The following is a 13,943-nucleotide window of genomic DNA, read 5'->3' as shown; positions in this document are numbered from 1 at the left end:
GAGGCTGCAGCAGGGGGCTGATTTGTCTCAGACATTTGTGAACACCACCAAGACCTGCACAGGCACCCGGATTTATATCATTGTGACTCGTCATCCCAGGAAGTAGATGGTGACCCTGGACGATGCCTGAACAAAGATGGCGCCGTTCTTTTGGAGAGAAAAGCAGATGAAAGAATTGCCATGGATTGGTCTGATGACTGGTCCGCTTTATTATCATGGTATGAGGTGATTGGACATAATGCGGAATGCAGAGTTCCCCTTTAAATTCGGAGGGCGGCTGTGTCAGTGAAATTGGCTGTTTTCGGCAGATGGCCCCGAAATGAATTCCTTCGCTGACACCCCTCTTCCTATACAGCGGCTCCTCAATGGCAGCTGATTACCCATTGGCCACGCCGGGGATTTGGCAGCAGAAGGATGGAGATGGGAGAAGCGGAGAAATGAGAATCATTTTATTTATATCTCAGCTCTGCACTCCGGGCAATTATAATTATCAGTTATTGTTTAATGGCGGAGCGTGAGAAGAGGCACCTGCAGACCTCCACCGCCAGTCCGATCCGGGGGGCCGACATAGGACGGGGTGCGGTGGGGGAGGTTGGGGGATCAGGGAGATATACAGAGGGATATAGAGAGGTATATAGAGATATAGGGAGGTATATAGAGGTATAGGGAGGTATATAGAGATATAGGGAGGTACAGTCAGGTCCATAAATATTGGGACATGGACACAATTCTAATCTTTTTGGCCCTATACACCACCACAATGGATTTGAAATGAAATAAACAAGATGTGCTTTAACTGCAGACTTTTAGCTTTAATTTGAGGGTATTTACATCCAAATCAGGTTAACGGCGTAGGAATTACAACAGTTTGTATATGTGCCTCCCACTTTTTAAGGGACCAAAAGTAATGGGACAGATTGACAATTATAAATCAAACTTTCACTTTTTAATACTTGGTTGCAAATCCTTTGCAGTCAATTACAGCCCGAAGTCTGGAATGCATAGACATCACCAGACGCTGGGTTTCATCCCTGGTGATGCTCTGCCAGGCCTCTACTGCAACTGTCTTCAGTTCCTGCTTGTTCTTGGGGCATTTTCCCTTCAGTTTTGTCTTCAGCAAGTGAAATGCATGCTCAATCAGATTCAGGTCAGGTGATTGACTTGGCCATTGCATAACATTCCACTTCTTTCCCTTAAAAACTCTTTGGTTGCTTTCGCAGTATGCTTCGGGTCATTGTCCATCTGCACTGAGAAGCGCCGTCCAATGAGTTCTGAAGCATTTGGCTGAATATGAGCAGATAATATTCCCCGAAAAACACTTCAGAATTCATCCTGCTGCTTTTGTCAGCAGTCACATCATCAATAAATACAAGAGAACCAGTTCCATTGGCAGCCATACATGCCCACACCATGACACTACCACCACCATGCTTCACTGATGAGGTGGTATGCTTTGGATCATGAGCAGTTCCTTTCCTTCTCCATACTCTTCTCTTCCCATAACTCTGGTACAAGTTGATCTTGGTCTCATCTGTCCATAGGATGTTCCAGAACTGTGAAGGCTTTTCTAGATGTTGTTTGGCAAACTCTAATCTGGCCTTCCTGTTTTTGAGGCTCACCAATGGTTTACATCTTGTGGTGAACCCTCTGTATTCAGTCTGGTGAAGTCTTCTCTTGATTGTTGACTTTGACACACACATACACCTACCTCCTGGAGAGTGTTCCTGATCTGACACACATACACCTACCTCCTGGAGAGTGTTCCTGATCTGACACACATACACCTACCTCCTGGAGAGTGTTCTTGATCTGGCCATCTGTTGTGAAGGGTGTTTTCTTCACCAGGGAAATAATTCTTCGGTCATCAACCACAGTTGTTTTCCGTTGTCTTCCGGGTCTTTTGGTGTTGCTGAGCTCACCGGTGCGTTTTTTCTTTTTAAGGATGTTCCAAACAGTTGATTTGGCCACACCTAATGTTTTTGCTATCTCTCTGATGGGTTTGTTTTGTGTTTTTTAGCCTAACGATGGCTTTCTTCACTGATAGTGACAGCTCTTTGGATCTCATATTGAGAGTTGACAGCAACAGATTCCAAATGCAAATAGCACACTTGAAATGAACTCTGGACCTTTTATCTGCTCCTTGTAAATGGGATAATGAGGGAATAACACACACCTGGCCATGGAACAGCTGAGCAGCCAATTGTCCCATTACTTTTGGTCCCTTAAAAAGTGGGAGGCACATATACAAACTGTTGTAATTCCTACACCTTTCACCTCATTTGGATGTTAATACCCTCAGATTAAAGCTGAATGTCTGCAGTTAAAGCACATCTTGTTTGTTTAATTTCAAATCCATTGTGTGTATAGAACCAAAAAGATTAGAATTGTGTCGATGTCCAATTATTTATGGACCTGACTGTATATTGAGATATAGGAAGGTATATAAGAAGCTATATAGTGTTATCTAGAGATATAGGGAGGTATATAGAGGTATACAGAGGTATATAGAGATATATGGGTTATATAGAGGTATATAGAGATATAGGGAGGTATATAGAGCTATAGGAAGGTATATAGAAGTATATAGAGATATAGGGAGGTATATAGAGATATAGGAAGGTATATAGAGGTTTACAGTCTTTCATTTTATGAATATTGTAGGAACCACTGAAAATTGTATATGAGGTATATGAAGGTATATAGTGTTATGGATGTATATAGGGTTAAACAGAGGAATTTGGAGGTAAATTGATGTACAGGAAGGTGTACAGAGGTATACAGAGGTATATAGCGGTATAAGGAGGTAGAGAGGTATACAGAGGTATAGAGAGGTATAGGAAGGTATGTAGAGGTTTATGGAAGTATATAGTGTTACATGAAGGTATATAGAGGTATATGGAAGTAAAAGAAGGCAAGGCATATAGAGGTATACGAAGGTATATAGAAGTATACAGAGGTATATAGAGGTATATAAAGGTGAATAGAAGTATATGGAGAGATATAGAGGTATACAGCGGCATTGGAAGTTATATGGAGGCAAACTGAGGCATATGGAGGTAAAGGAAGGTATATAGAGGTATATGAAGGTATATAGAAATATATGGAGGTATACAGAGGTTTATGGAGGTACAGTACATAGAAGTATACAGAGGTATAGGAAGGTATATAGAGGTATTTTGAGGTATATAATGTTCTATAGAGGTATATAGAGAGGTATACAAATGTTCAGTATATAGAGGTGAATAGAGGTATATAGAGGTATAGGAAGGTATATAGAAGTATATGGAGGTATATAGGGATATACAAAAGAATATACAGATATATGGTGGAATATAGAAGCATATGGAGGTATACTGAGGTAGGCAGAGATATTGAGAGGAATATAGAGGTATACAGACAGAGTAATAGAGGAATATAGAGGTATACAGACAGAGTAATAGAGGAATATAGAGGTATTCAGAGTAATAGAGGAATATAGAGGTATACAGACAGAGTAATAGAGGAATATAGAGGTATACAGAGTAATAGAGGAATATAGAGGTATACAGACAGAGTAATAGAGGAATATAGGGGTATACAGACAGAATAATAGAGGAATATAGGGGTATACAGACAGAATAATAGAGGAATATAGGGGTATACAGACAGAGTAATAGAGGAAAATAGAGGTATACAGACAGAGTAATAGAGGAATATAGAGGTATACAGACAGAGTAATAGAGGAATATAGAGGTATACAGACAGAATAATAGAGGAATATAGAGGTATACAGACAGAATAATAGAGGAATATAGGGGTATACAGACAGAATAATAGAGGAATATAGGGGTATACAGACAGAATAATAGAGGAATATAGGGGTATACAGACAGAGTAATAGAGGAAAATAGAGGTATGTGGTGGTGTACAAAGATATGCACAGCAGTATATGGAGGTACAAAGTAGTATATAAAGGTATATTGCAATGTATACCTTGTATAATTTAAACCCACCCTATACCTATGTACTGTATATCTCCTATTCCCCCTGGTCTAAATACAACTATATACTGTATACTACATCATTCATCCTCCATGTATCTTTGTTCTGTATACCCCCATCTCCCCATTGCTGTATATCCCTTATACCCTCCAGCCCCTTAGCACTCTATATGCCCCATATTCTGTATATCCCTATCTCCTCAATACTATATACCCCCATATTCTATATATCCCCATCCCCCCAGTACTATATACCCCCATTCCCCAATATTATATACTCCCAATATACTAGACAATCCCCCTGTACTAAATACCCCCCAAATACGATATCTCCTTATCATTTTTTTTACTGTATAGTCCCCATATACTGTATATCCCCATCCCCCATGATCTGTATACCTTCTTAAACTGCATACTCCCATCCCCCTGTCCTGTGTACTCCTATTTACTGTTTACCCCCATAAATAAAAAAAATTAATAAAAATAAAAAACTACTGACAAGTCCATCCATGTTTTAATACATTTGGGATCCAAGATCCATAAAGACACGGATGAGCGAATTTGGGGTCGAGGCACTTGACTGGCCTGCACAGAGTCCTGACCTCAACCCCATAGAACACCTTTGGGATGAATTAGAGCACAGACTGTGAGCCAGGCCTTCTCGTCCAACATCAGTGCCTGACCTCACAAATGCGCTTCTGGAAGAATGGTGAAACATTCCCATAGACACACTCCTAAACCTTGTGGACAGCCTTCCCAGAAGAGTTGAAGCTGTTATAGCTGCAAAAGGTGGGCCAACTCAATATTGAATCCTACGGACTAAGACTGGGATGCCATTAAAGTTCATGTGTGTGTAAAGGCAGGCGTCCCAATATAAATAGTTACATAGTTAGTGAGGTCGAAAAAAAACACCAGTCCATCCAGTTCAACCCATAATGTGTGTGTGTTTGCTGTCAATATTACATTGTATATCCCTGTATGTTGTACATTGTATACCCCTGTATGTTGTACATTGTATACCCCTGTATGTTGTACATTGTATACCCCTGTATGTTGTGGTCTTTAAGGTGCCCATCTAATAGCTTTTTGAAACTATCAATGCTCCCTGCTGATACCACTGCTTGTGGAAGAGAATTCCACATCCTTACTGCTCTGATAGTAAAGAACCCCTTACGCAGTTTAAGGTTAAAGAGGTTGTAAACTCGATAAAAGTTTTTTTTTTTCTTTTGCAACCTGCAAGAGAAAGACATAATGAGCTAGTATGCATCGCATACTAGCTCATTATGAAATACTTACCTTAGAACGAGCCCCCGCCGTGCCGCTCTCTTACCTGTATGACGAGCGACATGTTCAGTCGCCCGTCTTCCGGGATCGCGGCATCCGGCCATCTGATTGGCCGGAGCCGCGGTGACGTCACTCCTGCGCACGCGCGCGGGAGCCGACGGTCACGGCACGGGGCTCTGAAGGAACGGCACGATCAGCCGTTCCTTCAGAGCGCATGCGCCAGTGACGTCACTGGCCGCATTAAAGGTAAATATCTCCTAAACCGTACATGTTTAGGAGATATTTACAGTACCTATAGGTAAGCCTTATCATAGACTTACCTATAGGTACAACTTCCTGAGGAGGGTTTACTTCCTCTTTAAGCCTCTTCTCGTCTACTATGCTGAGTTCCCGAGGCAATACTTTTGCCAATATGGTGTATGTATCCCCAGCAGGATGCATTACTCATTTTTATCCCCTAGGAGGCAGCAGAGCACCATACATGGAGAGAAGTGTCAGTTTCCTCTGAACTGCACAGTCAGAAAATAAACAATTTTGATAAATTAGTTTAATACATTTCCAGTTACAGGAATGCGAGAAGGTAATCGATCCGCCATGTTTCCTACAACAGAATATAAATCCTGTACACTGCCGTCATTACTCTTCTGAGAGTTACATAAATGGCCATTCCACCCAAAACTGAGATTTTATTGTTTGGCAGATGCTGGAGACTTACAACCCCCGATCAGTCTCAGAGACTCTTCTCAGGTCTGTACACCCACTGTGCCCATTATGAGGGGTTCCCACCATCCCTGTGCTGAGTTCCCGGGTCTGTACACCTGCTGTGCCCATTATGAGGGGTTCCCACCATCCCTGTGCTGAGTTCCCGGGTCTGTACACCTGCTGTGCCCATTATGAGGGGTTCCCACCATCCCTGTGCTGAGTTCCTGGGTCTGTACACCTGCTGTGGCCATTATGAGGGGTTCCCACCATCCCTGTGCTGAGTTCCCGGGTCTGTACATCCACTGTGCCCATTATGAGGGGTTCCCACCATCCCTGTGCTGAGTTCCTGGGTCTGTACATCCACTGTGCCCATTATGAGGGGTTCCCACCATCCCTGTGCTGAGTTCCTGGGTCTGTACATCCACTGTGCCCATTATGAGGGGTTCCCACCATCCCTGTGCTGAGTTTCTGGGTCTGTACACCCGCTGTGCTCATTATGAGGGGTTCCCACCATCCTTGTACTGAGTTCCCGGGTCTGTACACCTGCTGTGCCCATTATGAGGGTTTCCATCATCCCTGTGCTGAGTTTCTGGGTGTGTACACCCGCTGTGCCCATTATGAGGGGTTCCCACCACCCCTGTGCTGAGTTCCCGGGTTTGTACTCCTACTGTGTCCATTATGAGGGGTTCCCACCATCCCTGTGCTGAGTTCCTGGGTTTGTACACCCGCTGTGCCCATTATGAGGGGTCCCCACCATCCCTGTGCTGAGTTCCTGGGTCTGTATACCTGCTGTGCCCATTATGAGGGGTTCCCACCATCCCTGTGCTGAGTTCCTGGGTCTGTACACCCGCTGTGCCCATTTATCTATGCAGTGACCCTGGAAGGTGCACACATTAGGATTATAAGGATCCGCCTTTTATCCCCGTGGCCTGCTGATATATGCAAGAAGAATCGGGTTGGTTTTTGGGGGACAGAACAGACAGTTCTTATAGCAGACACTTTCATGGGACAAGAATTGTTTTGTCCAGTAGGTGGCAGTGCTGCACCACAGACCCCTTATAGGCACATGGGGATCATTCTCCAACAGTCGGAGGTTGCAAAAGAATCCAGCTCTATGAGAAGTCACCCCGATTATTGTTTAGAGTACGTATTGGGGTGCCAGATTTCAGATATACTCCGGATTGACTGTTTTATACACAGGAATCCCATTTATAACAATTTGCTGATTTATAAAACTGCTCCTCCCCTTCTTCTACTACCTAGAAAGGTGACAACGACCCCCCAAGATCTATCAGTAGAGGGATCCCCTTATTTTATTCCACATCCCCCCCCCCCCCCGTGACAATGCTGATTTGTTGTCAATGATTCCAGACACATTTTTTTTTTTTTATACAGATTTTTTATGTCTTTTTTTTTTTTTTTTCTTCTCTAGTTAGCCCTACAGATCAGTAACGGGGAGAGTTCTACCGAAACTGTAGGAAAAAATTGGGACTTTGTGATTGAAGTTTACAAGTCTGGTGAAAGACAGTGAAGTCAATGGGGAAGGCGACAAGAAACAGAGAAAATGAATAGATTAAATTAAAGGGTAACTCCACTTTCGTGGGGGAAAAAAACAGCAAATAAAGAAAAAACAATATAGCGTATACAATTGTGTCATGAATCATATTGAAATTTTCAATCTGCAGCTGTTGTCATCTTCTGAAAATGCAATGCAATATGGCCGCCTGGAGCTGTTCTGTACACAGAATGTATACTGACCACACCCCCAGAAACATCATTTCCTGCTTGTGTGATTGGCTCACCAATTTCCCCATGAGATGCAAGTCAGATCTTTGGCATCCCCTGCAACAAAAAATGTCATTTTTGGTGATATACTCCCAATAGGAACACGTCTAAAGGGATGCAGGCCCAGCAGATTTCCTCATTAGAGCCCTGCAGCTGCAGATACATATAGATATATATCTATATCTTAACCACTTGCCGACCACCCGGGGCAGATATACTGCAGCAAGGTGGCTTGGCTGCACGAATCGGGAGCAATCGTGGGGGAGCGCGTGTGGTGATTCGCGGGACTGGAAGCTGATCTGCGGGGCCGGCAGCCGTGATTGCCGCCGGGCACCCGCCATCGCTCCCCGGGGAGACAGAAAGGTAGTCTGCTGTTATGAACACAGGGCTCCTTTGATCCTCCTATTTAGGGAACACAGGTCTCTGTGTTGATTCCATAAGCCCATCCCCCCACAGTTAGAAAACACTCCCCTAGGGACACATTTAACCCTTTGGTCACCCCTGGTGTTAACCCCTTCCCTGCCAGTGTCATTAGTACAGTAACAGTGCATATTTTTAGCACTGATTACTGTAGTAATGTCACTGGTAACCCCAAAAGTGTCAAAAATGTTAGTTAGGGGTCCGATCTGTCCGCAGCAATGTCGCAGTCCCGCTAAAAATCGCAGATCGCCGCCATTGCTAGTAAAAAATAAAACATTTTTAAAAAAAATGACATAAATCTTTTCCCTAGTTTGTAGATGTTAGATGCGATAAGTTTTGTGCAAACCAATCAAAATACGCTTATTGCGATTTTTTTAACCAAAAATATGTAGCAAAATGCAAATTGGCCTAAACTGATAAAAAAAAAATTTGACTTTTTAAATTTTTTTTAATGGAAATGTTATATAGCAGAAAGTGAAAAAAAATATATATATATTTTTTCAGAATTGTCGCTCTTTTTTTGTTTATAGCACAAAAAATAAAAATCGCACAGGTGACCAAATACCACCAAAAGAAAGCTCTGTTTGTGGGGGGGGGAGAACATACATTTTATTTGCACGACCGTGCATTTGTCCGTTAAAATAATGCAGTGCCGAATCGCAAAAAATGGCCTGGTCATAAAACCTTCGGGTCCTTAACTACTTGCTGACCACCCGCCGCAATTGTACAGCGGCAGTCTGGCGCTCCCAGGCAAAGCATCGTACGGCGCTAGCCTGGGAGGAGCTAGGGGGCGATCGCTCGCCGCCGGAGGCGCGCTCCCGCCCCCGCTCGTCAGCTGGGGAGTCAGCCGCCGCCGGCCACTCACGATCTCCCTCTGCGGTGAGAGAAGGACAGACAGCTGATGTAAACACAGCCGTCTGTCATTCTCACTAAAGTAATCACAGAGGCTATGCGATCCTGTTATGTAGGATAATATGTCTCTGTGATTACATCACAAGCCACGCCCCCCACAGTTAGAATCACGCCCCTAGGAACATACTTAACCCCTTGATCAACAGTAAAGTTAACCCCTTCCCTGCCAGTGTCATTTTTACAGTGACAGTGCATATTTTTAGTACTGATTACTGCAGTAATGTCACTGGTACCCCCAAAAGTGTCAAAAATGTCAGTTAGGGGTCCGATGTGTCCGCCGTAATGTCGCAGACCCGGTAAAAATCGCAGATCGCCGCCATTACTAGTTTAAAAAAAAACAATAAAAATGACATAAATCTTTCCCGTAGTTAGTAAACGCAATAGCTTTTGCGCAAATCAATCAAAATACGCTTATTGCGATTTTTGTTACCAAAAATATGTAGCAGAAAACAAATTGGCCTGAAAGGTTATAAAATTTAGATTTTTACTTTTTTTTTTTTTTTTTTTAGAATTTCATATAAAAACGTGAAAAATATTGTTATTTTTTCAAAATTGTCACTCTTTTTTTTGTTTATGGCGCAAAAAATAAAAACTGCACAGGTGATCAAATACCACCAAAAGAAAGCTCTGTTTGTGGGGAAAAAAAGGACATCAATTTTGTTTGGGTACAGCGTCGCACGACCGCTCAATTGTCCGTTAAAGTCACGCAGTTCCGAATCGCAAAATAGAGCCTTCCGGGGCTTAAGTGGTTAAGAAACTAAAGGCAGGTGGGGGCATCTAGTGGTGAAAAGTGAAAACTACAGGCTGTCATTAACGTTGGGAGAGACACAGAGCAACGTGGGAATTTTTTTATTTATTTTTTTTTAAGGCTCATGCACACTGCATCTCAAAGACGCGGCTCCTACAGGCTTTCGAGATTTTTTTGGCGCCCTCATTTTTTTGCTGCCTGAAAACTCCCCTCCATGTTAGCCAATGTGTCCATGCAATGTGTCCTGGCTTTTTCAAGAGTTTACAGGCATATGCTCCTACATGCGGTAAAAAATCCCCACCAAACTCGCATTTTTGAGAAAAGCTTTCAAGCAGAAAAGACTCCTAAGCACCAAAAAATGTGTGAAAAAGCACAAGAATTTTTTTTAAAATGCGCTAAAGGGAGGGTTTGTGAAAAAAAAAAAAAAAAACACATGCTCACAAAAGCACAAAAACGCGCAAAAAAAAAACATGCGAAAGAGCACAAAACAAGCAAAAGCTTCTCATTCTTCTCAAACTTCTCATTCTTCTAGCTTTTCATTGCGTCTGCCGGACCCGCTGATCGGCTCCCTTTATGTTCAATCACTGCGGAAGTTGGGGCACTGGCGACCAGAGGTGGGGGACTTGAGTCACATGAGTCACATGACTTGACTTAAGTCAGACTTAAGTCACAAGTTTGAGGACTTGAGACTTGCTTGACTAAAAATAATAAAAGACTCGACTTGACTTTGACTTGGTATTCATGACTTGAGACTTGACTTTGACTTGAGACATATGACTCGAAATGACTTTACTTTTTAAAGTTATTAAATATTTGCATTTTCTTGAGATGTGTTAAAGCAAAATGAATGTGCCTGTTATGTTTCTGACACCACAGTCACTTAAAAACCTCAGTGTGTTCTGATTTTTAGGACACTGGCTGTTTAACAATGGAAATACTTAACATGTTTTTAGTGACTGTGGTGTTGATGACCGGACGAAGGATTTTGAGCTGTTAGGGTATTCAAAGTGTTTCTTTAACCACTTGCCGACCGCCACACGACTATCTACGGCGGCGGTCAGCCCCTCACAGGCAAAGTGACGTAGGGCTACGTCACTAGCTTGTGAGGGTCTAGGGAGCGAGCGCGCGCCGCCGGAGGCGCGCTCCCGCGTGGTCACGGACCCCTCCGCGCGTGTGACCGGCGGACCCGATGTCCGCCGGCCACTCTGCGATCGGCGGGGGAGAGGGAGAAAGTCAGGCAGCTTGTGTAAACAAGCTGCCTGTCATTCTCCCCTCTGTATGAGAGATGATCATATGGATCTACTATGTAGATCCGTTGATCACTCTGCATACAGCTGAAGCCACAGCCAATCACAGTTAGAATCACGCCCCTAGGGACACACACAGCCCCTCCCTCTCAAATAAAGTTAACCCCTTCACTACCAGTGTATTTTTACAGTAACAGTGCATATATATAGCACTGATTACTGTAGAAATGTCACTGGTAACCCCAAAAGTGTCAAAAATGTCAGTCAAGGGTCCGATCTGTCCGGCCGCAATGTCGCAGTACCGCAAAAAAATCGCAGATCGCCGCCATTACGCGTTAAAAAAAAAAAAAAAAAAATGACAAAAATCTTTCCCTTAGTTAGTAAACGCAATAACTTTTGCGCAAACCAATCAAAATACGCTTTTTGCGATTTATTTTACCAAACATAGGTAGCATAAAACAAATTGGCCGAAAATGTTAAAAAAATTTGATTTTTACATTTTTTTGGGGGGAAATTTCATATAAAAAAAAGGGAAAAATATTGCTATTTTTGCAAAATTTACGCTCTTTTTTTGTTTATAGCGCGTGATCAAAAAATCGCACAGGTGATCAAATACCGCCAAAAGAAAGCTCTGTTTGTGGGAAAAAAAGGACGCCAAATTCGTTTAGGTACAGCGTCGCACGACCGCGCAATTGTCCGTTAAAGTCACGCAGTGCCGAATCGCAAAATACCCCCTGGTCAGGAAGGGGGTAAAATCTTCCGGGGCTTAAGTGGTTAATATGCCAAGAAAAAAGCACTAAGCAGTTTTGTTAATGTTGAAAATAAAACAAAACCTTTCCTGAACACTGACTTTTAACTGATTTAAAGGTGAAAATTGGGGTAGATCAGTATTTTGACTTGATTTGTGACTTGACCAAAATAAATGACTTGCTTGACTTCCAGCAGGGACTCGACTTGACTTGCTTGCTTTTCGCCACAGTAACTTGGGACTTGCTTGAGACTTGAAGGTTAAGACTTCAGACTTGCTTGCGACTTGCACATGTGTGACTTTCTCCCATGTCTGCTGGCGGCATGCGCGTGCGCCCCATGCCCACTGTACAAAATCATATCGTTCTGCCTTTTCTGAGAACGATCGACAGGTCCCGACAGACATCGCCTCCGCCGGACCCACTGATTGGACACAGCAGGAGCCTATCAGCGGGTCCCGACAGACATGGCATCCTCCGGACCTGCTGATAGGCTCCAACTGTGTCCAATCACAGTGGGAGCGGGTTGCCGGCGGCATGCGTGCGCGCTCCAAACCCACTGCACAAAATCACGCTGTTCTGCCTCTCCTGAATAAAATCAGCGGGTCCCAGCATACATTGCGTCCACCGCACCCACTGATAGGCTCCAGCTGTGTCCAATCACAGCGGGAGCAGGTCACCGGCGGCGTGCGCACGCATCACAGATCCACTGCATGAAATGACGCTGTTCTGGCTTCTTGAGAACGATCGGTGGGCCCCGGTGGACATCACATCTGCCAGACCCGCTGATAGGCTCCCATTGTGTCCAATAACAGTGGGAGCGGGTCACCGGCCGCGTGCGTGCGTGCCCCTAGCCCACTGCACTAAATTACGTACAGGTATGTGATTTTGCGCCCTGCCGCAGTATATCTGTGTGGAGCGGTCCTTAAATGAATGGCAGCAGATCGCGGGTTGCTATTTGCTGTGTAACGGCCATAATACTGGATGTTGCACAACGCAAACGTGTCTGGCCCTTTAAACGTTCCGTTTTCAAATTTAAAAAGTTCCAAAGTGACACAAATGAATGAAAGGAATGAAGTGCGGGAAACCTACAACAATTGTGTTGGGCGTCCTTCCAGGAAGTAGCGGCAGCGCTCCATTCTTCTATTTCTGTCCTTGGCGGGGGACGCCGGGCCGGGGGCGGCCACTTACCATGCGTGGCACCACCAATATCACATTTAACCTTTAACACAAGGATTCCCGGCTCATCGGTCAGATCAGAGCCGATGGATTTTTTACATCTGTCATCAGGGAGCAGAGAACAGACAGCAATCATGCAGAATGTGGCGACATCTCAGCCAATAGGAGGCTCTGACTGCAGAAAAGATTTCTGGGTAACTGGCACTGTTACATGGCAGGCCGGTGACCCCGCACATTGCTCCATGTAGGCTGAATAAGAAGACCGACCTGAGCACAGGACTGCTTCACCCTACTGAGTTTCATCAGCCTGCACTGATGAGTCCTAAAGAGGCTGAAACAGTCCTGCTGATGTAAAAGGAGACCTATGATGTCATCCAAGTGCAATATTAACCCCTTCCATCACTTTAAGGGAACCTCTGATGCATCAATGTAACATTTTATATTCTGGAATTTCTCACACTGATACTGTGTGATGTATTATAGTATTAACCAGTTCTGGACCGGAAGGATTTGCCCCCTTAATGACCAGGCCTGCGTTAGTTTAATGGAAAATTGCGCAGACGTGCGACACTGTACCCAAATAAAATTAATGTCCTTTTTTTTCCCCCACAAATACAGTGGTGATCGAAAGTTTGGGCACCCCAGATAAAGCGTTACTTTTACGGACAATCGTGCGACGCTGTACCTAAATAAAATTGATGTCCTTTTTTTCCCACAAGTAGAGATTTCTTTTGGTGGTATTTGATCACCTGTGCGGTTTTTAGATTTTGCGCTATAAACAAAAAAAGAGCGACAATTTTGAAAAAAAAAAAAACACAATATTTTTTACTTTCTGCTATAAAACATTACCAACAAAAAAATGTAATTTTATTTTTTTATCAGTTTAGGCCAATTTGTATTCCACTACATATTTTTGGTAAAATAGAAGCTTTCTTTTGGT

This window comes from Pelophylax lessonae (assembly GCF_965119305.1).
Source record: "Pelophylax lessonae genome assembly, chromosome: 11".
Classification (NCBI taxonomy): domain Eukaryota; kingdom Metazoa; phylum Chordata; class Amphibia; order Anura; family Ranidae; genus Pelophylax; species Pelophylax lessonae.
Note: the sequence above shows the minus strand (reverse complement) of the source record.